The 25,310-nt window shown below is 39.3% G+C and overlaps 1 protein-coding gene and 1 pseudogene across 2 annotated transcripts in view; both read right to left on the bottom strand.

Annotated features, from left to right (window-relative positions):
• The window catches only part of IL1RAPL1 (interleukin 1 receptor accessory protein like 1), a 1,468,096-nt gene that overhangs the window by 467,059 nt on the left and 975,727 nt on the right, over positions 1 to 25,310 (bottom strand). The gene's annotated exons all lie outside the window — the stretch shown is intronic.
• Positions 16,004 to 25,310, bottom strand: part of LOC308239423 (ATP-dependent RNA helicase DDX50-like) — a 58,054-nt pseudogene continuing 48,747 nt past the window's right edge. The window contains exons 2-3 of the transcript in view: positions 16,576 to 17,839; positions 16,004 to 16,345 (exon numbers count right to left, since the gene is read on the bottom strand). The product of the transcript in view is annotated as an ATP-dependent RNA helicase DDX50-like (transcript). The remainder of the gene's footprint in view (positions 16,346 to 16,575; positions 17,840 to 25,310) is intronic.

Genomic DNA, 25,310 nt, shown 5'->3' with positions numbered 1-25,310 from the left:
AGAAATAGAGTTAAGGTGAAGACCTCATCATGATTAGGCTGCAATCACTCTGCTGGCTGAAATGACCAGGGAGGCTGATTCAGCAGATGCTATGAGGCACTCACTAGCCAGGAACCCTTTGGCATTTATCATTTGCATGCATACAGCCCTGTCTGCCAAATGTCAGCTCTTGTGAGTGGTTGCTTAAGGGCAGTCTGGAAGTGCCTATAATTAATTCACATTCCCCAGAAGCCCTCAATCAATAGGAGTCAGTGTACAACTTCCTCATTCCCCTCCCTCCTTGGGCAGGGTAACTGAGGCCTATATTACAGTCTCCCAAAGTTCCCCACTTAGATTAAGCTTCAGGCCCCTAGTGCTAACTTGGTTGATAATGCACCTTCTATTGTATGCCTTTCCAGTCCTGTCTCATCTCCACACCTAATATTTCCTGGTAACTCTTCCCAAATACACTACTTGCTCTTGAATTTTTGTTTCAGGATCTAGGTTCAGCTTCTGGGGGAACCAAATAAGATTTTCAACTCATTCCATAATCCAGTAATGCAATAACACTAAATTTGCTGGAATTCTCAGCACCAGTTAGTCTACACATTTATATAACAATTAACATTGTTTTAGAGTTTAAGTGAGTGATATTAAGTATTTTTAAGTAGTAGTTTGTGTAGTTTTCTCATAAAGTTGCTATGCATAGTACACTCTGCCAGAATGCAATAAAACACCTAATGTGGTAATAAATAGGTTCAATTTACTGCATGAAAATTTCAAGCAATAATTAGGTAATATCGGTGATAGTGTTATCAACTGTTATTTAATGGGAACTTACTATGTATAGCCAGGCCCTGTGCTAAGATGTTTAAATGTAGTTCATTTTTTATTTTTTAGTTTTTATATTAATTTTTAATTTTGAAAGAATTTCAAAATTATAGAAGTTACAAGAATAATTCAGGCTACCTTCACTAAGATTCAGCAAATTTTTACCGTTTGCCACATTTGGTTTCTCATTCTCTCTTCTGTTTCTCCATTCACACATACACATGCACCTAAGTATTTTTTCCTGAACTATTTGAGGTTAGGTTGTATATATTATGTTCCTTTACTCCTTAAAACTTCAGTGTGTATTACCTGAGAATCACCATGCAGTGATCAAATTCAGGGCATCTAATATTGATACAACACTTTAATCTGTAGTACATATTTTAAATGTGTTAATTGTTCAAATAATGTTCTTTATAATGATACTAGAGGCCCAGTGCACGAAATTCGTGCATGGGTAGAGTCCCTAGCGACTGCCAGTCGGGGCCTCCCTTCCCTGGCTGCCAGCTGCTGGCCGGGGCCTTCCTTTGTTCCTTGCTGCCCCCTGGGGGTCAGTGCACATCATAGCAAGCAATCGAACTCACAGTTGGTTAAAATTCCGAGGGGACACTTTGCATATGAAGCTTTTATATATATAGACTAGAGGCCTGGTGCATGAACTTTGTGCAGGGGGGGCTGTCCCTCAGCCCAACCTGCACCGTCTCCAATCTGGGACTCCTCGGGGGATGTCCGACTGCCAGTTTAGGCCTGATCTCACAATCCGGGACTGCTGGCTCCTAACCACTCACCTGCCTGCCTGCCTGATTGCCCCTAACCACTCTGCATGCCAGTCTGATAGCCCCCTAACCGCCCCCCTGCTGGCCTGATTGATGCCTAACTGCTCCCCTGCCGGCATGATCGTCTCCAAGTGCCCTCCCCTGCCAGCTTGATCACCCCCCAACTGCCTTCCCCTGTGGGGCTGTGGGGACTGGGGGACTCCAGCTGGATGAGGTGAGGCTGAGGGGACTGGGGGACTGAGGCTGAATGAGGCCAGATGCTGCGGGGACTGGGTCACATGGGGCTGAGGGGACTGGGGGACTCCGGCTGGATGAGGCGGAGCTGAGGGGACTGGGCACCACCATCTTGAGGCTGTGGATGCCGCCATATTGTGAGGGCATGGCAGTCAATTAGCATATCCCCTCTTTATTAGATAGGATTTTTTTTCCATTGCAGAATCTAATCTAGAACTACACACTGCGTTTAGTTGTCATATCTTTTTAGTATCTCTTAATCTGGAATAATGTCTCATTTTTTTTCATAACCATTTTTTAAAACTATAGACCAATTATATAAAATGCACCCCAATTTGCCTTGTCTGATGTTTTCTTATAATAAAACTTAGGTTATGGGGTTTTAATGGGAACACTATGTTAAGTCATGTTATATCCTTACTAGAGGCCCCATGAACGGATTCATGCACCTGTGGGGTCCCTCTGTGTAGTCTGTGGAGATCGTGCTGAAACCAGCAGTCCAACGCTGCCTGCCACTCCTGCCTGCCACTCCTGCTCATCCCAGCCCCACTGCACCTGCCGCCACTACCACTTGGTAGGCTTGCTGCCGCTCTGCTGTGGTCTCCAGGCTGCAGCGGCCAGCCGTGAGCCCTGTGTCTGGTGCCCATTGGTCAGCTGAGTGGCGCTCCCACTGTGGGAGCGCACTGACCACCAGGGAGCAGCTCCTGCATTGAGCGTCTGCCCCCTAATGGTCAATGTGCATCATAGTGACCAGTCAACTGGTCGTTTGGCCATCTGGTTGCTTAGGCTTATATATATAGACAAGTGGTGTTACAACCTTTTAAGGATATTGCATCTGGAGGTACAAGATATATGTTTTCCTCTTTTTGATGATGTTAATTGTGGTATCCCAATTCTAAGAGAACTTCCAAGATCTTCACCCCTAGTATATAGACCTATTACACTTACCTCCCTATGAGTGGGGGTAAAACAATGGATATCACTTCTGTGATTAGGTTATGTTACATGGCAAAGGTGAAGGGATTTTACAGATGTAAATAAGGTCCCAAATCAATTATCTTTGAGATAATCAGTGGGAGAGTATCTGAGTGGACCTACCCTAATGAGGTGAACACCTTGAAGGGGCTAGACTCTTTTTGATGTCATAATTTCCAAGTGTGAGAAGTTTTCTGAATGGGATCACATGGCCAGGATCTGATAGAGAATCTAGTTATGCTGAGACCAAATTTCTGACCTACAGAAACTAAGATAATAAATGAGTGTTGTTTTAAGTTGCTAAATTTGTATTAATTTATTACACAGGAATAGAAAACTAATGTGTTGCCCTAGCCGGTTTGGCTCAGTGGATAGAGCGTCGGCCTGCGGACTCAAGGGTCCTGGGTTCGATTCCGGTCAAGGGCATGTGCCTTGGTTGCGGGCACATCCCCAGTAGGAGGTGTGCAGGAGGCAGCTGATCGATGTTCCTCTCTCATCGATGTTTCTAACTCTCTATCCCTCTCCCTTCCTCTCTGTAAAAAATCAATAAAATATATTTAAAACAAACAAACAAACAAAAAAGAAAACTAATGTGTTAATTTTGAACACTTGAATAAGGTATTGTTCACTTCTTATTTCCGTTACTTTTTTACACAAAGGATGCATACTAGAGAGACTTTCTTTCACTTAGAAATTACTCAACTAGCCCAGCCAGTGTTGCTCAGTGGTTGAGCATCGACCTATGAACCAGGAGGTCACAGTTCGATTCCCCATCAGGGCACATGCTGGCTCAATCCGCAGCGGGGGTGTGCAGGAGGCAGCTGATAGATGGTTCTCTCTCATCATTGATGTTTCTATCTCTCTCTCCCTCTCCCTTCCTCTCTGAAATAAATAATAAAAATGTACTTTAAAAAAGAAATTATTCAACTATTAGTTTACCAATATATCTTCATTATTTATTGTTGCTTACTACTTTATTGTGTACAAGCACTATAGTTGATTCAACTAATATTCTATGTTTGGCTATTTAGGCAGATTCCAATATTTTTGTAGTTACAAATAATGCTGCAGTGAAGAACTTCAAGCATATGTGTTTGTAGTATAAGGTATATCTTATGACTAATTCCTAAAAGTGAGATTACTAGGTTAAAGTGTGATTGGAAATGTAATTTCATTATATATTGCCAACTTTTCCTCCATGTGTTGTGGACAATTTTGCAATTTCAACAACAATGTATAAGCATGCCTGTTTCTCCATAGCTTCCTTAATAGAGTATATTTTCAAACTTTTGAATTTTTGCCAATCTGATGGGTGAGAACAACACCTCGATGTAGTTTTAATTTGCAATTCTCTTTTTGTTAGTGAGCAATCATCTTTTTACATTAAGGATAATGTTTATATTTTTGTAAATTGTCTACATTTTTGCCCACTTCTACAGAACAATTGTTTCCCTCTCAATATTTAATTTTTTTATATATTAAGATTGTTAAATCTCTAGCTATGATATATGTCACAAATTATCCCCAAGTTTTCATTTGTCTTTTAATTTTTTATTCTGGTATCTGGATTTTCAGTTAGAAAGCCTTTTCCTATACCCAGTTTATAAAGGAATTCACCAATATTTTCTTCTAATATTTGTAGAGGTTTGTTTTGTATATTTAGTTTTCTGATTCATTTAGGGTTTATTCTTTTGTATGGATTGATAAAGAGATCTAATTTCCTCTTTTTACCCACACTAATTACTGTTAAATTCACCTGTGCCTCCGTGATTTGAGATGCCACCTTTATTATACATTCAATTCCATATGTACTTGGTTCTATTTCTGGACTCTTTATTTTATTCCATTGGTCTGTCCATTCATATGCCATTAATGATCTGTTAATTTTTGAAGTGCTGTAACATGTTTTAATATCTTGTAGGGCTAGTCACCCTTGTAAATTTTCTGTTTTTAGTGTTTTTCCAGATATTTTGTATATTTTTTTTGTCCACATAAACCTTAGTTTCTATTTGTCTAGCTCCATATAACAAAGTAGGTTGATATTTTGGGGGAATTAAATTTATAAATTAATTTAGTTAATTGTGTTGAAATGTCACAAAAGAAAAAGAGATTTTTTTTGGTCAAGCTTACTTTTCAGTGCCTTTCAAAAGGCCTTTATAGTTTCTTTCTCATAGGCTTTACTTACTTTCTGTTAAGTTTATTTATATTTTATCTTTAGAATTTCACTTTTAGGAATGAAATCAGACAGGATAAATCAGGCATAGGATTTAGAAAAGAAATAAAAGTCCCTCTATTTGCAGATGAGAGTATAGTATACCTGGAAAACCTTAGAGAATAAGTGGTAGATCTAGCTCAATTGATAAAATAATTCAACAAGTTGGCAATCTATAAAATTGATAAGAAAATATTTTAGCCATCATATGCAAAAATAATAACCAATAAGAAGAGTTGGAAATTGTTAGAATGAATTGAAAATATTATTAAAATGCAACAAAAAATATAAAATATGAATAAACTTAACAGGAAATAAGTAAAGCCTATGAGAAAGAAACTATAAAGGCCTATTAAAAGACACTAAAGATAAGGCTTGACAAAAAAGACATCTCTTTTTCTTTTATAAGACATCTCAACACCATTAACATGTCTGTTCCCAACTTTGTCATCTATAGAATAAGTGTATATCTTTTTCTTAGGCCTATTAATATGGGAAATTATATTAATAGGTTCTCCAATATTGAATAATTCTTATAATCTCACTTGGTCATAGTGAAATATTTTTATAATTTGGGGTTGGTTTCTACTCAATTATAATTTATTTTGTATTATTTTTCGATGTAATATATTTTAAATTCTCAATGATATGAGGATATGCTGATGGAGAGTTCAATGACATCTTAATTATAAACATTGAGGCAAACAATTCAATTTTAATTTTAATAATTCCTTGTCACTGGTCCCACTTTTATCATTCTTTTCTTTCACCTCAGTCTGGAGATTCATTTAGTATTTCTCTCATTCATTAGATTTCTTTACATTCAGCATTTCCATGTATCATACAGTGACACACTAAACTCCCTTCCTTGCTTAGCCTGCAGACTTCCATAGATGTCTGCTGAAGATGATGTTGAGCTACCACATCTAGCACATGAAGGTGTGGCCTATTCATCCCTGCCAATGATAAATGGCCAGCTCAGCTGAGTGTCTGGGCTTGCTATCTAAACTAGCTGTGAAACAAGCCACCAGCCAACTATCTAAACAGACCTTATTTCAATAATTTCATTCTATTTCCCTTGCCCACATCTTTCCCCCAGTCCCAAGCATCCCAATAGAGTTTTCCGTTCTACCTTAATACTTCATGTCACTCATACATTCACAGCAGCAGGTGACATCTGATGTGACAAATGGGTAATTGAGAAGCCTCCTGGGGCTTGGAGATTGGGAATGCAGTGCTTCCTGAATCCTACAAGACAAAAAGCTTATTGCATCTACTCAAGATAGCTATCATGTCCTTGCAATATGTTTTAAAGGTTATGGACTTGGCCCCAGCTGGTTTGGCTCAGTGAATAGAGTATTGGCCTGTGGACTGAAGGGCCCCGGATTTGATTCTGGTCAAGGGCACATGCCTGGGTTATGGGCTCAATCCCCAGTAGGGGGTGTGCAGGAGGCAGCCGATCAATGATTCTCTCTCATCATTGATGTTTCTATCTTGCTCTCCCTCCCCTTTCCTCTCTGAAATCAAGAAAAGTATATTAAAAAATAAAAATCTTTGAGGATCCAATTCAGTAAGAGATTAAGTGGTATATTTGGCAATATCACTTTTGGCCCCAAATGAGGTTCTAACCATAAATAAATGACTCTTTATTTTCTGGCTCATAAACTGGCCTGTAAAAGCAATTCTAAGCGGTAACTTGCAGTGAATTTGGGCCAATGAGTCACTGGAATAAAAGAGTGTAGTTTTGGCTGTGGCTGGATAAATTAAAAAAAAAAAGATGTGGCTTTTTTGAGATCACCTTACTGATTTGATTGCATATATTCTACATGGTCTATTTATCATAAAAATATAAAAGTACTAATGCTATTTGTCAATTTACAATAGTAACTAAGGGGAAACATTGGTAATATTATTTCTCTTAGAGCTTTATGTTTCTGGGTTTATATAAATGCACACAAAGATAGCTACAATGGCAATGATAGTCATCATAGAAAATACACAAATTGAAAAAGGTCAGACTGCTTTTAATGGCCACTTTAACAGCTACATGAATATATCGCCATTCAGTATTGAATTGCTTCTTCACAGTACTCTAATGAATCAAAGATTAAAGTCATGCTTCTGATGAACTTAAATCAGATAAAATATCAATATATATTTTTGAAGTTTGACGACAGTACAACAGTCAATAGAGTGTGAAATTCTGTTTGGCTCATGTACTCTTCTTTTTCTTTTTCTTTTATACCCTGTACAAAAATGACAGTTAATTGCAAACTAGCCCTAGAGAAGTGTTGCTAGTGATAACAAAAGCTATTGTCAAAAACATAAAATTTACTATGACCAGAAAGAAGAGAAGTTTGGAGACCAATTGTATGGAAGTTTTGTGATTAAAATACATAAGCTGACATAGAGGTACATGAGTAATTACGTATTATATATAATTGAAATAAAAGATAATAATCCATAATATATATTTCTCTAGAGTCTAGAACTTTAATAAATATGTCTCTCTGTGTTATGTGTATGTGTATATATATATATACATATATATATAGTAATTTAACATGTATATACACACACAAATATATTTCTATGTAATAAAGAATTCTTATAAAATAATGAGTTCTTATCTATTGCATGGCTGGATTAGCTTACTTAAATGTAACATTGGAATGTTTTAAGAATATTCATAAGAACAGATACTCAAGTATGTGAAAATGAAACTTAATTAAATAAAAATATATTTAAAGTATTGTCCTGCAATACATATTTAGAAACATTATAAAATAACATTTTAATGGCAATATCATCATCACAATAGATTATATAGCGTTATAGTTAAGGTAGCTAAATAACATGAGAAAGAAAGAAAGATCATTCTTTTAAACATATAGACTCATCTTTGTTTTCAACTAGGTAAGAGGCAGAAAGAAAAGACAAGGTGCTTGGATGAAATGGCATATAAACAAATACTAAAAGAAATGGATAAGAGCTAGGAAGCATTTTCATCCCATGGGTGGATTTCATTAAATTCACCAAAGAAATAAAGAATAACTGTTCTTTTCTGAAAAGATTGTGTTTTCATTCATATCAGACAGAGGAAGGGAGAGGAAGAAAGAGATATATATAAATATTAATAACGAGAGAGAATTGTTGATTGGCTGCCTCCTGCTCATCCCCTACTGGGGACTGAGCCTGCAACCTGGGTATGTGCCCTGACCGGGAATTGAACTGTGACCTCCTGGTTCATGGTTTGATGTTCAGCCACTAGCAATATCAACCACAAAGAATAACTATTCTATATAATGTGTACATTTGAAGAACTAGAAGAGACAATAAATTAAACTATCATAAAAAATCAACTATAATGTTAGAAATGCATATATCTTAATGAATGGCTGAGAAAAATATATAGTGGGCCCAATCTAAAGATAAAGTATTGTCAGGTCACCTAAAACTTAGATTCAAACATGATTTACTCTGTTGCACTTTAATCTTTTTCAAGTTTCACTTTTTACCCAGCATAAAGGAAACAGTGTCACCTTAAAGGTATTATACTTTGGCTGGCTTGGCTCAATGGAGAGAGCATCGGCCTGCAGACCAAAGGGTCCCAGGTTTGATTCCGGTCAAGGGCATGTACCTCAGTTGCAGGCTCCTCCCCGGCCTGGGCCCGGGCCCTGGTTGGGGTACTTGCAGAAGGCAACCAATTGATGTGTTTCTCTCACATAGATGTTTCTCTCTGTATTTTCCTCTCTTCCACTCATTCTAAAAAAAAAAAAAAAATCAATAGAAAAGTGAGAATTATCAGTGAAAAGTATATTCGATGTGTTTTTTATTATTATTTTAAAATATATTTTTATTGACTTCATAGAGGAAGGAAGAGGGAGAGAGAAAAAGAAACATCAATGATGAGAGAGAATCATTGATCGGCTGCCTCCTGCACACCCCCCATAGGGGATTGAGTCTGCAACCTGGCCATGTGCCCTTGAGTGGAATTGAACTCAGGACCCTTCAGTCCACACACTGACACTCTATCCACTGAGCCAAACCAGCTAGGGCTCAATGTGTTTTTTTTTAAAATACTTAACTAAGGAGGTAAAAAACTTATACTCGGAAAATTACAGGACATTTTAAAAAAGTGATAGAGGAAGACATAAACAAATGGAAGAATATACCATGTTCATGGATTGGTAGAATCAACATCATTAAAATGTCCATACTACCCAAAGCAATCTATGCAATCCCCATTAAAATACCAATGGCATATTTCACAGACCTAGAACAAACTCTCCAAAAACTCATATGAAAAAAAAAGACCCCAAATAGCCGCAGCAATCCTGAGAAAGAAGAACGAAGTTGGAGGGATCACAATATCAGACATCAAGCTATATTATAATGTCACTGCTCTCAAAACTGCCTGGTACTGGCATAAGAACAGACATATAGATCAATGGAACAGAACAGAGAACCCAGAAATAAACCCAAGCCATTATGTCAATTAATATTAGACAAAGGAGGCAAGAGCATACAATGGAATCAAGACAGTCTCTTCAGTAAATGGTGTTGGGAAAATTGGATAAATACATGAAAAAATGAAACTAGACCACCAACTTACACCATACACAAAAATAAATTCAAAATGGATACAGGACTTAAGTGTAAGATGGGAAACCATAAAAATCTTAGAAGAATACATAGGCAGCAAAATAGCAGACATATGTTGTAGCAGTATCTTTACTGATACAGCTCCTAGGACAATGGAAACCAAGGAGAAAATAAACAAATGGGACTAAATCAAAATAAAAGCTTCTGCACAACAAAATAAACCATCAACAAAACAACAAGAAAGCCCACTGCATGGGAGAACATATTTGCCAATGTTATCTCCTATAAGGCTTTAATCTCCAAAGTTTACAGGGAACTTACACAACTTAACAAAAGGAAGATAAACAATCCAATCAAAAAAATGGGCAAAGGACCTAAATAGACACTTTTTGAAAAAGGACATACAGAAGGCCAAGAGACATATGAAAACATGCTCAAAGTCACTAATCATCCAAGAGATGCAAATCAAAACGACAATGAGGTACCATCTCACACCTGTCATAATGGCTATCATCAACAAATCAACAAACGACAAGTGCTAGAGAGGATGTGGAGAAAAAGGAACCCTTGTGCACTGCTGGTGGGAATATAGACTGGTATAGCCACTCTGGAAAACAGTATGGCATTTCCTCAAAAAATTAAAAATGGAACTTCCATTTGACCCAGTAATCCCACTTCTAGGAATATATCCCAAGAAAACAGAAACACCAATCAGAAAGGATATATGCATCCCTATGTTCATAGCAGCACAATTTATAATAGCTAAGATTTGGAAACAGCCTAAGTGCCCATCAGCAGATGAGTGTATTAAAAAACTGTGGTACATCTACACAATGGAATACTATGCTGCTGTAAAAATGAAGGAACTTTTACCATTTGCAACTTCATGGAAGGACCTAGAGAGCATTATGCTAAGTGAAATAAGTCAGTCAGAGAAAGATAAATATCACATGATCTCACTCATTTGTGGAATATAATGAACAACATAAACTGATGAAGAAAAATAGATCCAGAGACAGAGAAGCATTAAACAGACCATGCAACCTCAGAAGGAAGGCAGGCCGAGGAGAAGTCAATGGGGGAAAAGGAGACACATGTAATACTTTAAACAATAAATAATTTAAATAAAAAGATAAAAGACACATGAAATGTGGTCTATTTATAGATCATGTAATTTCATTAATAACTCGAGGCCTGATGCACAAAATTAGTGCAAGGGGCTTGGCCCTTGCAGCTGCTGTGGTTTGCCTCGCCCCTCACAGCCATGGTTTCATCAGCAAGGTCATCCAGAAGGCTGTCTGGAAGGACGTACGGTCTAATTAGCATATTACCCTTTTATCATTATAGATAATAAATTTAGTTTTATTTACAATTTTACTATCTGAAATTTTCATGTTTAAATTCAGTCTTAAATGACTTGTCCAATTTTGAAAATTTAAATGCTTTTGTCTCAAGGGTGTTTACATATTTTCATACATTTTTTCAGATAAAATGCAGTACTTGGGAAATTGGATGGTATTCTGGGAAGCTAAAGAAATATTGGAAGGTATTTTCTTCATCAAATTTTACATTAAGATTTCAAATTCAATAGTAAAACATATTGAATTACTGAAAACCTGTCCCTTTTTAAAAAAAACTACGTGAACTTGTGTTGTATGGAATATTATGTTTATTGTTTTTCAAAAAGTTCATTTTAGTGGCCTTAGAGCTTAAATTATGATGCTACAACAAAATATTATGAAGTCATAAATTCCATTAAGATAAATGTAGAATTAAAATGTAACATGTGAGTCCGCCCTGCATGGCTCAATGGTTAAGCATTGCCCTATAAACCAGGAGGTCTCCGTTCCATTCCCAGTCAGGGAACATGCCCAGGTTGTGGGCTCAATCCCCAATATGGGGCATGCAGGAGGCAGCCGATCAATGATTCTCTCTCATCATTGATTTTTTTCTCTCTCCCTCTCCCTTCCTCTCTGAAATCGATCAAAATATATTTTTTAAAATAGAATAAAATATAACGTGAAAGAGTCATTGGAATGTGTATTATAAGATCGGTTTAGAAACCTCAAAGTCATAATAGTGGTATAAGCATAAGAATCGGGATTTATTTTTTAAAAAAAAGATTTTTAAAGAAAGTCTTCATCCCAGAATATGTTTATTGATTTGAGAGAGAGAGAGTCATCAATGTGAGAGAGAAACATTGTTTGGTTACCTCCAGTACCTGCCCTGACCAAGGATGGAACCTTTTTGGTGTGTGGGATGACACTCCAACCAACTGAGCCACCTGGCAGGAGCAAGAAGGGGCTGTTTTTTTTTTTTTGTTGTTGTTGTTTGTTTGTTTTTTTTTTACAAGCTTTAGCATTAATTAGGTATTCTTAATGACTAGCTAAAGATAATTTCCAATATTGAAAAATTAGCCCTGGCTGGTTTTGCTCAGTGGATAGAGTATTGGCCTGCGGACTGAAGGGTCCCGGTTTCGATTCCGGTCAAGGGCACATTCCTGGGTTGAGGGCTCAGTCTCCAGTAGGGGGCATGCAATAGACAGCCAATCAATGATTCTTTCTCATCATTGATGTTTCTATCTCTCTCTCTCTCGCCCTTCCTCTCTGGAATCAATAAAAAAAAATTTAAAAAATTACATTATTTTTTTCTGAACTACAGTGATCAAATTCTAGCATTTTGTCAATATAAGGACCTATAGCATAAGCTAAAATTTTGACAAGTGCTAAATGTGTATGTGTGTGTGTGTGTGCAGATGAAAAGTTAAAACTTTATTGTTCATGTGGGTGATGGGAATCCTAAGGGCATTTAAAACAGAATTTACATATCTACAACACTAAACACCAGAAATCCAGGAATATAAGTACATGCTTTCATAAAAATGGATAGTATGAAATTCCACAGGCTCTGAATCCCTGTCAGTATGATTGCTTCCTTTGAGAGAATTATAAATAGTGAACAGAGAGTTGTTTAATTAAAAATGGACTCATCATAGATATGTGTGATTAACTCCATAGGGCAATAAAAATTAACATTTAACATTGCCATGTTTTAACAGTGCCCTGAGGGTCTCCTGATATAGAGAGACAACAGCTTTGCCTATGACAGAGCATTAATTTGTCATGGTGGTGGTTTTGAATTGCCCATGGCATGGACTTTAAAGCTTAAATGAGTGGTCAAATTAGTCTAAAATTCACAAAGGCTGATAAATGCTTTAGTGGCTTCTTACAGGATATGTATTTCTTTTTTTGATATATTTTTATTGATTTCAGAGAGGAAGGGAGAGGGCGAGAGAAAAATCAATGATGAGAGAGAATCATTGATTGGCTGCCTCCTGCATGCCTCACACTGGGGATGGAGCCCACAAACTATGCATGTGCCCTGACCAGGAATGGAACCATGATCTCCAGGTTCAGAGGTTGACACTCAACTACTGAGCCACACCGGCTGGGCCAGGATATGCATTTCTGCTGTACATGCATAACAGCTGTAATTAGACAATGGTGGTATTAGCAAAATCTCAGCCTGGCCATTTCTTTCTTACAGAAGGAATAAGACACATACAAATGAGGAAACACCACAGAAAAAGTAAACTTGCAGGTAATTGGAAAGAGAGACATAAAAAGAACCTGAATAGAATACAAAATGATGGTACCTTGAGAATAGGAAAAGAAGTGCATGATCCCCTCTTTTCCATTATTAGGCTAGGAGTACATAGCAGAATTTAAAGTATTATGGGGAACCACAAATATGGCTAGGATTTGACTAATTGGGTTGAACTCTTGGGGTCCTAAAATTACAAAAGTTGATATCTACCATACAAACCCCCAAAAGCTAATAACCAGGACCACAGCATCAAACATAACAGCAAGATCAGAGCTGAGTGCAATGGTGTCTACCTTTTTGCAACCATAAGCCATCTGAAAGGCATGAGACTGGGATTCTGGCAATGTGAAGACTCCCGGTTTTACCTGCTGTTCATAGGCTTTATGTTTTACATATGTCTTTAGCCACTTAAATTTTCTGATAACCTTTTGGGAAGAATACTAACAGGAGGACTGAGGTAATAGTAAAGAAGCACATGTAGTGGTGAAATTATATAAAACTAGAGGCCCGGTGAACGAAATTCATGCACAGGGGAGTGGGGAGTGTCCCTCAGCCCAGCCTGCACACTCTCCAATCTGGGACCCCTTGAGGGATGTCCGACCCATTGGGATCGGGCCTAAATGGAGGGTCGGACATCCCTTTCACAATCCAGGACTGCTGGCTCCCAACCACTTGCCTGCCTCTGCCTGAATGCACCTAACCACTTCTGCCTGCCAGCCTGATCACCCCCTAACCACTCCAATGCCAGCCTTATTGACACCTAACTGCTCCCCAGCTGGCCCAATTGCCCCTAACTGCCCTACCCTGCTGGCCTGGTCACCCCTAACAGCCCTCCCCTACCAGTCTGGTCGCCCCTAACTGTCCTCCCCTACAGGCCTGGTCGCCCCCAACTGCCCTCCCCTGCAGGCCTGGTCACCCCCAACTGCCCTCCCCTGCTGGTCTGGTCTCCCCCAACTGCCCTCCTCTGCTGGCCCGGTCACCCCTAACTGCCCTCCCTGCTGCCCTGATCGCCCACAACTGCCCTCCTCTGCAGACCTGGTCTCCCCCAACTGCCCTCCTCTGCTGGCCCGGTCACCCCTAACTGCCTTCCCTGCTGGCCTGATCGCCCACAACTGCCCTCCCCTGAAGCCTGGTCCCTCCCAACTGCCATACCCTGCTGGCCTGGTCCCCTCCAACTGCCTTCCCATGCAGGCCTGGGTGCCCCCCCCCCCCAACTGCCCTCCCCTGCAGGCCTGGTCCTCCCCAACTACCCTCCCTTGCAGGCCTGGGTCCCCCCCAACTGTGCTCCACTACAGGCCTGGTCCCTCCCAACTTCCCTCCACTGCAGGCCTGGTCCCCCCCGCCCCAACTGCTCTCCCCTGCTGTCCTGGTTTCCCTCAACTGCCCTCCCCTGCAGGCCTGGTCACCCTCAACTGCCCTCCCCTGCTGGTCTGGTCCCCCCACAACTGCTCTCCCCTGCAGACCTGGTCCCCCCCAACTGTCCTTCCCTGCAGGCCTGGTCCCCCCCAACTGTCCTCCACTGCAGGCCTGGTCCCCCCCCCAACTGCCCTCCACTGCAGGCTTGGTCCCCCCAAACTGACTTCCCTTGCAGGCCTGGTCCTTCCCAACTGCCCTCCCCTGCAGGCCTGGTCCCCCCACAATTGCTTTCCCCTGCAGGCCTGGTCACCCCCAACTGCCCACAACTGCCCTCCCCTGCCAGCCATTTTGTGGCAGCCATCGTGTGTTTACATGGGTGCAGCCATCTTTAGCCACATGGGGGCAGGCATCTTGTGTCTTGGTGTGATGGTCGATTTGCATATTACTCTTTTATTAGATAGGATTAATAACTAGAGAACTAATTTAGGGGTCTGATCACATCAGTGTTAAAGAGAGGAAAAATAAATGATGGTTTATCCTGACACTTAAGAATGACTCTAGGAGTAAGGAAGATAAACGGTCTATAAACACTGACAATTTTACTCATAATACCTAGTCACTGAAGCTAAACACATGTAGAAATTATGTTTTGAAACTATTTCATTGCATTTGGTTATCCTGATATTGGATGAAGCTCTAAAGAAATATGGGACATATTTTGAAACAAATTTTGTGTATTTTAACATATCAAATGTATTATCTTAGATGATACTTTATTTTGGATCACTTTTTTTTTTTTAAAAAAGAGACAATAAAATGATTTTTTTTTTATTCAAAGGTATAATTGGATAAGTTGATTTGTTTCCATCTATTCTTGTGAAATAGTTTAAAAAATACGGCCAACTTCTTTGCAAATAGCAGACACCATGATGACCTAGTTTCGGTGAGTAATGTATGTGATTAGGCAGAAATAGGTAAGCTCACGCTGATAGATTATCAAATTCTCAGTCAAAACTCCATTGGTGAACCCTACTTCTTGATCAATTTCTATCCCACTTTGTCTTCTACCGTCTTGTCAACTTCCGGACCAACTCCCCTATTGAATCTGTCTACCTGATTGGCCACCAGATCATCCACTTGACCGACCTGACTGGCCTGACCAGCCACTTGACCAGCCACTCTTCTGTATGGAATTAGAAGATGTGTTTCCATCATAATAGTCTTCAATTTCAAGTAACTTGGCTGACACTGAGAATATCCAGTCTGAATCATGCCCCTCTGCCTGACTCAGTTGTGGAAACATCAAAGCAAACACCCATATTTCCTTTTAGGAGGCACATTCCGGTAATTTGGGACTCAGCTTTCTGTTAGGTTCTTCCCAGGCACAGCTGACATCGTGTATTTTTTTCTGTGATTTACAGAGTAATGGTCACAAACCACTTTCAGAGGTGATCAAAGACTGTGGTTCAAAACTCGCTGCACTGGAGATAAGGGCTAATATTGCAGCCAATGCAGCCACCGCCCCTTTCTCTTCTATTAGTCCCTGAGCTGATGGTCGGAAAAAGTCAATAGCAGCATAAGAAATGGAAGCCAGACTCTTGATGGCATCCATGCTTTTAGATTTAACTAAATCCATTGTAGAAGGAACACCTACATATTTAAAAGTAATTCCTGCTTTTTGTTCCACACATCTTAGTTGACCTCTTTCTCTTGGTTGATAAAAGCATAAAAGCATATGTAAATCCCTGTCCAGCCAGCTCTACCCATGCATCTAGAGCAGTTGTCCTCAAACTACGGCCCATGGGCCACATGCGGCCCGCTGAGGACATTTATCCAGCCCGCCGGGAGCCACTGCCTGTCCTGCTTAGCAGCCGACTCGTCCCCGGCCCGCAGTGTGCATAGGAATTTGTTCTTAGGTTTTTTTTTCAACTATAGTCCGGCCCTCCAACGGTCTGAGGGACAGTGAACTGGCCCCCTCTTTAAAAAGTTTGAGGACCCCTGATAGAGCAATGAATATAGGATTCAAGATCCTGTGGAGAACTCTGGATCACCAAGTCAACCTCAGGAATGTCTAAGCCATGGGCAGCCACATTGGTTGCCACCAAAACTTTAAAACTATCTTCTCTGAAGCCCTTTAGTGTAATTTCACTTTGTGACTGTGCAGTGTCTCCATGGGCATTCTGTTTTAAGTGCGGATCTATGGCCATTTCAGTTACATTCTTTTTGGTCTCACAGAAAATAATAGACCTCCCTTCAGACCCACTGTAGACTTGAAGGAAATTTCTAATAACTTCTGGCCTATGAGACCAATGGCATTGGATGGCCAAATGTTCCACAGTAGTTGCAGCCTTTTGAGTTGTTTTTCCAACAAGGTTAACCTGTTCATATCTGGATTTCATGTATTTTTTGCAACTTTGTATACCCATTGTGGGCAAGTTGCAGAAAAAAAGTAAAGTTTGACGATTGTCTTCAAAATCAGTTTGTAGGATTCATGGATGATATCTTCAACTTGTTCAGCAAAACCTAAATCTAACATTTGTCCACTTCATCAAGTACAACATGGTACAGTTTAGAAAGATCTAATCGGCCACTCTGCAGATGGTCTTTGCTACAACTAGGGGCTCCAACGAAGATGTCAATATTAATCATTTTGAATATGATTAATTTGGCTTTGATATGATGTTCTGCCATAAAAGCATGTTACGCCCAGTTTCCTAGCTATATCTTTGAAGTATTTGGCTACTTGACTTGCCAGTTCCCTTGTAGGAGCCTTGTAGTAACTTTGGTGAGAAGCTTTTTAAATTGTCTCTTGATTTCTTTGGAGTCTTTCAATCAAGAGAATGGCAAAAGGGAATGCCTTCCCTGTTCTTGTCCATGCTTGAGCAATTAAATTTTTCCCTTCATATACAGGACCACAGGTCTTAACTTGAATAGGAAAGAGATATGGTGCCCTTCCACCTTTAAGAAGCTTTATAGTCTCTTCAGAAATAGGGAAATTGGATAAGGCTCCTTCTTTCTGTTTATGTGTTAGGGTCTCCTCTAGTTTATTATCACTTGATTTATGAGTAGAACTATCTAAGGATTACACTTTTTTTCATATTCATCAATATCTGCATTTGACAGATCTTTTCTTCTTGACTTTTGAGACTTAGAAAATTCATTTGAAAATCTATTCTATCCTTCTTCAGTGTCTCCATTTAGCTTCTCTTTCATTTTAGCTTTTTTGGACTTGGGAGCATCCAGGTCATCTGCAATGCCATTTTCTCTTTTTTGAATTTCTCATCTGAGTCATAATGGTGCCGTGACTTCCTTCTATCACTCTTTTGTCTCTCTTCTGGCTCTAGGTCTCCTCCAAGGGTATCTCCACCTCCATAATGTCTCCCAGAGTAGTTTCCCAGGCATCATTGGTTGCCACAGCCTCCCTCTGGGCATGGTGGCCACAATCACCTTCTGTTAGCAACAGCGTAAAAGGAAATGAGGCCTGGATCACTTATAAATGTGCTGTTTGTGGATTTTTGTATCAGTTTATTTTTAATGTACATATTTAGCATACCTTGGATTCCATTACAAACCATTAGAGCAACACAAAGCAGTTTTCAGAGGGTAATTTATAGACATTTCAGCATACATAAAGGAAATGTAGACACTATGGCCTTGCAGAGACCATCATATCTTGCTCTTCATGGCAACACCCTACTACTTGTCAAGATCTAGATTAACTCCACAGTCTAGTGACTAAAGCAGACACTTCACCAACAAGAAAAAAAAATGCATTCAAAGAAAGAAATAGATTCAAAATTCAAATGAAAGAAATAAAATTTCATTAATTTAAATAAGAATCAGCTATGATAAACATAATGAAAAAAGACTTGTGTTATTTAAGAAAATCTCAAACTAAAATTCTAGAAAACACTAATATGGAAGTGAAGAAGGATAGCTAGGAGGAAAAGTAAACTATGGCCCATGTTTTTGGCAGAAGAGTAGAAAGGCACATTAATTTTAACAGTGTTAAAATATTAGCTCATTATTATAGTCACTCTTAAATATAAAGTCATATGGTTCTTTAGGATTTATAGAAAGTTGCTAAAATAAAAATATAATTTATAGTTTCAAATCCTATAGATGAAAAAATTAATCAAATAGAAAGCAGAAAATATACATTATAGATAGAGCTCAAAATCATTAATTTGAGTGATAAAGCAAGTTATATAATCATATGTATAACACTAGAAGCCCAATGCATGAAGATTTGTGCAAGAATGGGCCTTCCTTCCCCTGGCTGCTGGCACTGCCTTTGTTCAGGCCGGAGCCACCTTTCCACCTTTGCTCCAGCCCAAAGCCGCCTTTCTATCTTTGCTCCGGCCTGGAGCCACCTTTCTGCCTTCTCACGCTACCCAGAGGCCCGGAGTTGCTGGGGTGGTGCAGAATGCCTGCACCAGCCACTCGGCACCTGTGTAAGCAAATTAACCCGCCATCTTTGTTGGGTTAATTTGCATACTCACTCCTGATTGGCTGGTGGATGTTGCAAGGTACAGTCAATTTGCATCTTTCTCTTTTATTAGTGTAGATTGTGTGATTAAGTAAATGTCCAATACCCCTTCCCCACCACATACACACACACATATACAAACCGGATCCTCACACACCAAATTCTTAAGAATTCTTGATTCTGGAAAGGTAGGAAAAGAAATAAGATTGGCAACAGTGCTGATGAAGGGGAATATATATTTATCCTATTATAATTTTATTTGCCTAAAACAACAATAACAGGAGCTACTATCCTTACTTAATGACCATTAAGGAAAACTGCAGTCTTTAATTGGTCTGGCAAATATTTAGTGTGACTATTTGCCAGGCATTGTGGTAGAAACTAGAAAGAACAATTCTGGATACACTAGTTAAGCACATTTTACATCAACACCTCTCTTAAGCCAGAGATATGCTCTTGGGTACGGACAGTCTATTTGGTAGGCTATTCCAAGAAGAAGAAATGAAAAATGGGAAAGGTGAGGCAGGGATGCAAGGAAAGGCAATAAACAGCATTAATGAACAGGGTATTGCTGTGGGCAACTGAGGCTCAATCCTGCTGGGAACCTCTGAGAAACGATATAGAACATTCTTCATAATTGTCCCACTGGAGGATGGGGACGCCAAAATGCTTATTCTCCTACTTCCATACACTTCGAACAATGAGCAACCACAGATTTATTCACTACACACCCCAGATCATTGACCATATGCTTTTCGCTCCTCTAATAAGCCGTAACAGAAGTGAGTGATTCAGGAGAAAAATGAGTCACACCAAGATGAGCATGGCACTCTAGAACTTATGGAAACCTGCCAAGTACTGACTTAAATAAATCTTTCTACAGTGGTCAAACACAGCAGCTAAAAAGATAAATAGCCAACTCAATTTTCCTGACTAAAAATATTTTTTACTTGCTCTGAGGAAATGCATAACTAGCATCAGTGACCTGTATTGATTATTTCACTATTGAAGCTGAAGAGCAGCATGACCTTTGGAGCCAGATAGTTACTACCTTGAGTTTATCCTCCACCCTTCGCCAGCTGAGTCAGTCAGTTATATTCTCCAATCATATTTCCCCAACTACAAAACAAGGATAAAAGATAAATGGTAGAGGCCCAGCTGGCATGGTTCAGTGGTTGAGGTCGGCCTATGAACCAGGTCACGGTTCGATTCCAGTCAGGGCACATGCCTGGGTTGCGGGCCTGATCCCTAGTGTGGGGCATGCAGGAGGCAGCCAATCAATGATTCTCTCTCATTATTGATGTTTCTATCTCTCTCTTCCTCTACCTTTCACTCTGAAATCAAGAAAACTATATTTTTAAGAGATAAATGGTAGCGAATTATTATGAGAATGCTATAAAAGAGCCTTTGACCTCCTTGCTGTCCTCGCCCCTAAACTCCAGAATTTCATATGCAATTGTCTATTCCACATCTCCACTTAGAGATCTAAACCCCACACACCAAGACTCAACACATACGGGGACTCAACTTCTGATGTGCTCCTGGAAACCTAGCCTTTTCCTATTTCATGTGATGGCAACTATATCCTTCAAGAAGCTCAGGCCAAAGATCTTTCAATCATTCTTGCCTCCGTTCTTCCTCTCACAGCTTATATCTAGGACATCCAAAAGTTTGCTTGGCTGTATTTTCAAAATGCATTCTTAATATGACCACTTCTCATCAGCTCTTCTGCTGCAACCTTATTCTGAGCCATCACATTTTTGCTGCCAACTAAGTGGTCTCACAGCTTGTACCCCCGTCCTTCAACAGTCCATTGTTCATACAGCACCTAGAGCGATCTTTTCAAGATATGTCAGAGCATGTCACTCCCCTGCTCAGAACCTTGGAGTGGGTCCCCACCTCAGAGTAATAGCCAAATCACTCAGAATGGTCTACAAGGCCCTGCGAGTTCTGCCCCTACCCACTGCAGCTCAAATTCAATCTACTACTACTACTATCTTTCTTGTTCTACTCCATCCACACTGGCCTCCTTATCAGGCATGCTCCCACCTAAAGCCAGAGTCTGCAGTGGCTGTTTATATTACCCTAGATGAGTGCATGGCTAAAATCTCTCACCTTCGTCATATTTTTGCTCAATTATCACCTTTTCAATAAGGTTCACCCTAATCATCATATTTAAAATAGCAGCCAGTTTCCCTCTCATTCTCTACTTTTAAGATCCTCCCACAACATTTACTGTACAATCTTTGCTACTCAAGGCATGTCCCAAACTATCAGCACTGGCATAGCTCAGGAACTTCTTAAAAATGCATAATCTCAGGCCCCCACCAAAGACCAACTATAACAATCTGCATTGTAACAAAATCCCCAGGTGATTCACATGCACAATAAAATTTGAGAAGCAGGGCCACATGCTATTTTCTAAAGTACTGTCAACTTTTATATAGCTTTAAGGCAGTAATCCATCATATTTTCTGCTTATGTTCCACCAGGATGAGAATTTTTTTCTGTTTTGTTCACTACTTTATCCCAATTCTTAGAACAGAATTTGCACATGAAAAAAAAATTATTGAATGAATAAATGAATGAGTGAATGAATAAAACATAACCTATATTGAGTTATTCTTAACCAAGATAATTCCTGTCTCTACTCCCTGGACAACTAACAGTTCATAGTCACTGTTTTTGGCATTTTAACAACTAAGAATATACTTTGTGAGAAACCGACCAGCAAAAGTTTATAAAGATAGCATTTCTATCTCATCACTTTGAAAATATAGATGAATAATCTTCTAATCCGTTCCTCCTTACAAACTGCCCGATGATTACTAGATTTCTTTTAAAAATACATAAACACATTAGCACTAATGGAAGGAGCTTTTTAGAAAGTAAAATTTGATTTGCACAGTCAAATGACTGTCACACATAATAATTAGTAAAAACAAATTGCACTTAATGTTCCTTTTTTATTTCATGGGACATTTAATTAGAATCAATTCTCCAAAAAAATACTAAATCATGAACATGATGATGTCTTATTAAAAATCCCATAGTTTCTCTCACATCAATGAATAAAATCATATTGTCTATCAAAGAAAAAAATCAAAGATAAATACATGAATCCATAACTATCACCTCTTATGAAAAGTACAAGTGATTTAAGGGCCTGCCTAAAATTATAAAGTGAAAGTAAGTAGTTTATGCATGAAAAGGGAGATAATTAAAATTTAAAATTAAATTGAAAACCGGCATGGCTCAGTGATTGAGCATCGACCTATGAACCAGGAGGTCACGGTTCGATTCCCGGTCAGGGCACATGCCCAGGTTGTGGGCTCAGTCACCAGTGTGGGGTGTGCAGGAAACAGCCAATCGATGATTCTCTCTCATCATTGATGTTTCTATCTCTCTCTCTCTCTCCCTTCTTCTCTGAAATCAATAAAAAATATTTAAAAAATAAACTGTTACATATATACACACATCTTATGTGTGTATACTAATACTTCATATATAATAAATAGCATTATTCTGGTATGTATTTTACTGATCCTGAACTACATACATATTTATATAAGTCTGTTTTTATACAGTTGTTGGTCCTAGATGATGGAATAGCAACAACATTTCCTCTTACCTTCTACACTTGTTTATACACAAATTTACTTCAGTGCAAGCAATTACTTTGTGTTAAGTAATAAAACATATATTTTAAAACTGACATTATCTGCTAAAATTGGATAGCAAGTTTTGTAGCTGAAACAGAATTCAGACAAGAGGGTGCCATTACTTATCTAGAGATACAGTCCATTAACACAAATGGACCATATTACTAGTGGTTTAATGTCGTTACTTATCTTATTATATAATTTTTTTCACTTTTAGGTTACATTTTTATGAGTCATTAAGTCAGATAAACAATATGGAATTCCTAATAGATGAAAATCATTCGAAGAGCATGGGACTGTTTTTAAAAGACATAATAAATGTTTGGTTTTGCTACAGTTTATAAGACAGTGCTTATCTATATCCTGACAATTAAATTGTGGTTATTTTCTTGATCCATGAAGTGTGGAGTCATTTATTCTTTTGAATATACAGTGCTAAACACCTGAACATGGAGAGAGAATCAATAACAAATGGCAAGCTCTAAGTGCTATGTGATTATTTAATATTAATAGCCTATGCTTACTACACTGAGTGGCCAGATTATTATGCGTTCAGAGATCATAATAATTTGGCCACTCAGTGTATATATGATTGTCTGTGAATTTACTGGTTTAAACATCTTAACAGTCTTTAAGTTTTTCCCAAACAAAGAATAAAACAACCTCAACAACAGCACACTTTATCTAAAAGTTTTAACAAACAAATTATAGAATCTTTAGAGAGCATTGACCTCTTTATTTCTTGAGAGTAATGTTCATTAGTAAATTAATGATTTACATTGCTTCTAATATTTTTCAGAATATATTTTACTCTAGAATTTATATACATAAAAGGCTAATATGCTAAGTGCCCGACTGTCTGACCAGTACCTATGATGCACACTGACCACCAGGGGGCAGACACTCAATGCAGGAGCTGCTGAGCTGCAGTGACTTGGCAGCGGTGGTTCTTGGGTGACGCACACACCCTGAAACCAGAGAGGAGGGAGCCCGATTCCTCATGGGGCCGCACGATTCCACCTTTGGCCATGGGTTATGTTGTTGCTGGGGCACTGTTGGCCAGAATCTGGTTTAACTGCACACTTGCATTTGTGTTCAACACCCTGTATGACAGCAACTTTGCAGAGTGCCCTCTCACACTCCAGGACCCCTTGGGGGATGTCGGAGAGCTGGTTTCGTCCAGATCCCCACAGGCCAGGCCCAGGGACTCAACCTGACCCTTCTCACTCCACAGACACCAGGGAGGGATGGCGGGAGGTTGGTTCCAGGGCGTGGCTGGCCCATCTCGCCCAGTCCCACCCTGCTGGCCACCTTCTAATTAATTTCCTTTCAATGTGCACAAGTCCGTGCACTGGGTCACTAGTAATATTATAATATTCTTACAAATTCCCCTTGGAATCTTTAGCTCGGTTTCAGGAAGTGTAGTGAAATATTTAACAAGCTAAATAGAAAGAGAGAATATACATAATAAAGACAACCAATGATTCGAGTATGCATATGTTATGTACTCCAAAAAGGGTAATGATTACACTAATCATGCTACATTTCTATTATCAATCCATTTCTTTTGAATAAGGCATGCCATTCCATTATATTCATATAATGAATCTCATCCCACCAACTTTTATTTATGTGATAGGAACTAGCTAAGTATATATTCCTATATACATATTAATGGCCCAGTGCAAAAATTTCATGCACGGGGGGGTTGTGTCCCTCAGCCTAGCCTGCACCCTCTCCAATCTGGGACCCCTTAGAGGATGTCCAACTGCCAGTTTAGGCCCAATCCCCAGCAGCTGGACATCCCTCTTGCAATCCAGGAGCGCCGGCTCCTAACCACTCACCTGCCTGGCTGCCTGATCACCCCTAACCACTCTGCCTGATGGCCTGCTCACCCCCAACTGCCCCATCCCACTGGCCTTCTCGTCCCCAACTGCCCCCCTTTCCGGCCTGATCACCCCTAACTGCCCCCCGCCAGCCTGTTTGCCCCCAACTGCCCCCCCCTGCCAGCCTGCTTGGCCCAACTGGCCCCCCTGCCAGCCTGATCACCCCCAACTGCCCTACCCTCCTGGCCTGATCACCCCTAACCACCTCTGCCTTGGTCCCACCACCATGGCTTTGTCTGGAAGGATGTCCGGAAGGTCTCCTGGTCTAATTAGCATACTACCCTTTTATTAGTATAGATAGTATATGATAATATAGTAGATAGGTATATAACATATGGTAATATAGTACAAATATATAGTAATATAGTAAAATGATATAGGTTAATGAATCTATCTTAAGAAAGAGAGAGATAGAGAGAGAGTTCTAATGGTAGGTTTCAGGACTATCTCATAGTCTATTCAATATTTTAAGCCAATGATATCAATAAAGTCACATAAGACCAACAGTGTGAGCAGAGGTATGTGGCTGGGAATGTGTATGATAATTGTAATGAGAATGAAATGCCCAATATGGCTAGAAGATATTTGTATTGGAAAGTGATAGGAAATAAACATGGTATGGTAATTTGGGAACTAGGAAAGATAGAAGTTTCTTGCAGTCCATGGGCAACATATCAGGCTAAGCAAAGACTTAGTGTA

Source organism: Plecotus auritus, assembly GCF_963455305.1.
Source record: "Plecotus auritus genome assembly, chromosome: X".
NCBI lineage: Eukaryota > Metazoa > Chordata > Mammalia > Chiroptera > Vespertilionidae > Plecotus > Plecotus auritus.
The sequence above is the reverse complement of the archived record's forward strand: the minus strand, read 5'-3'. Positions and strand labels throughout refer to the sequence as shown.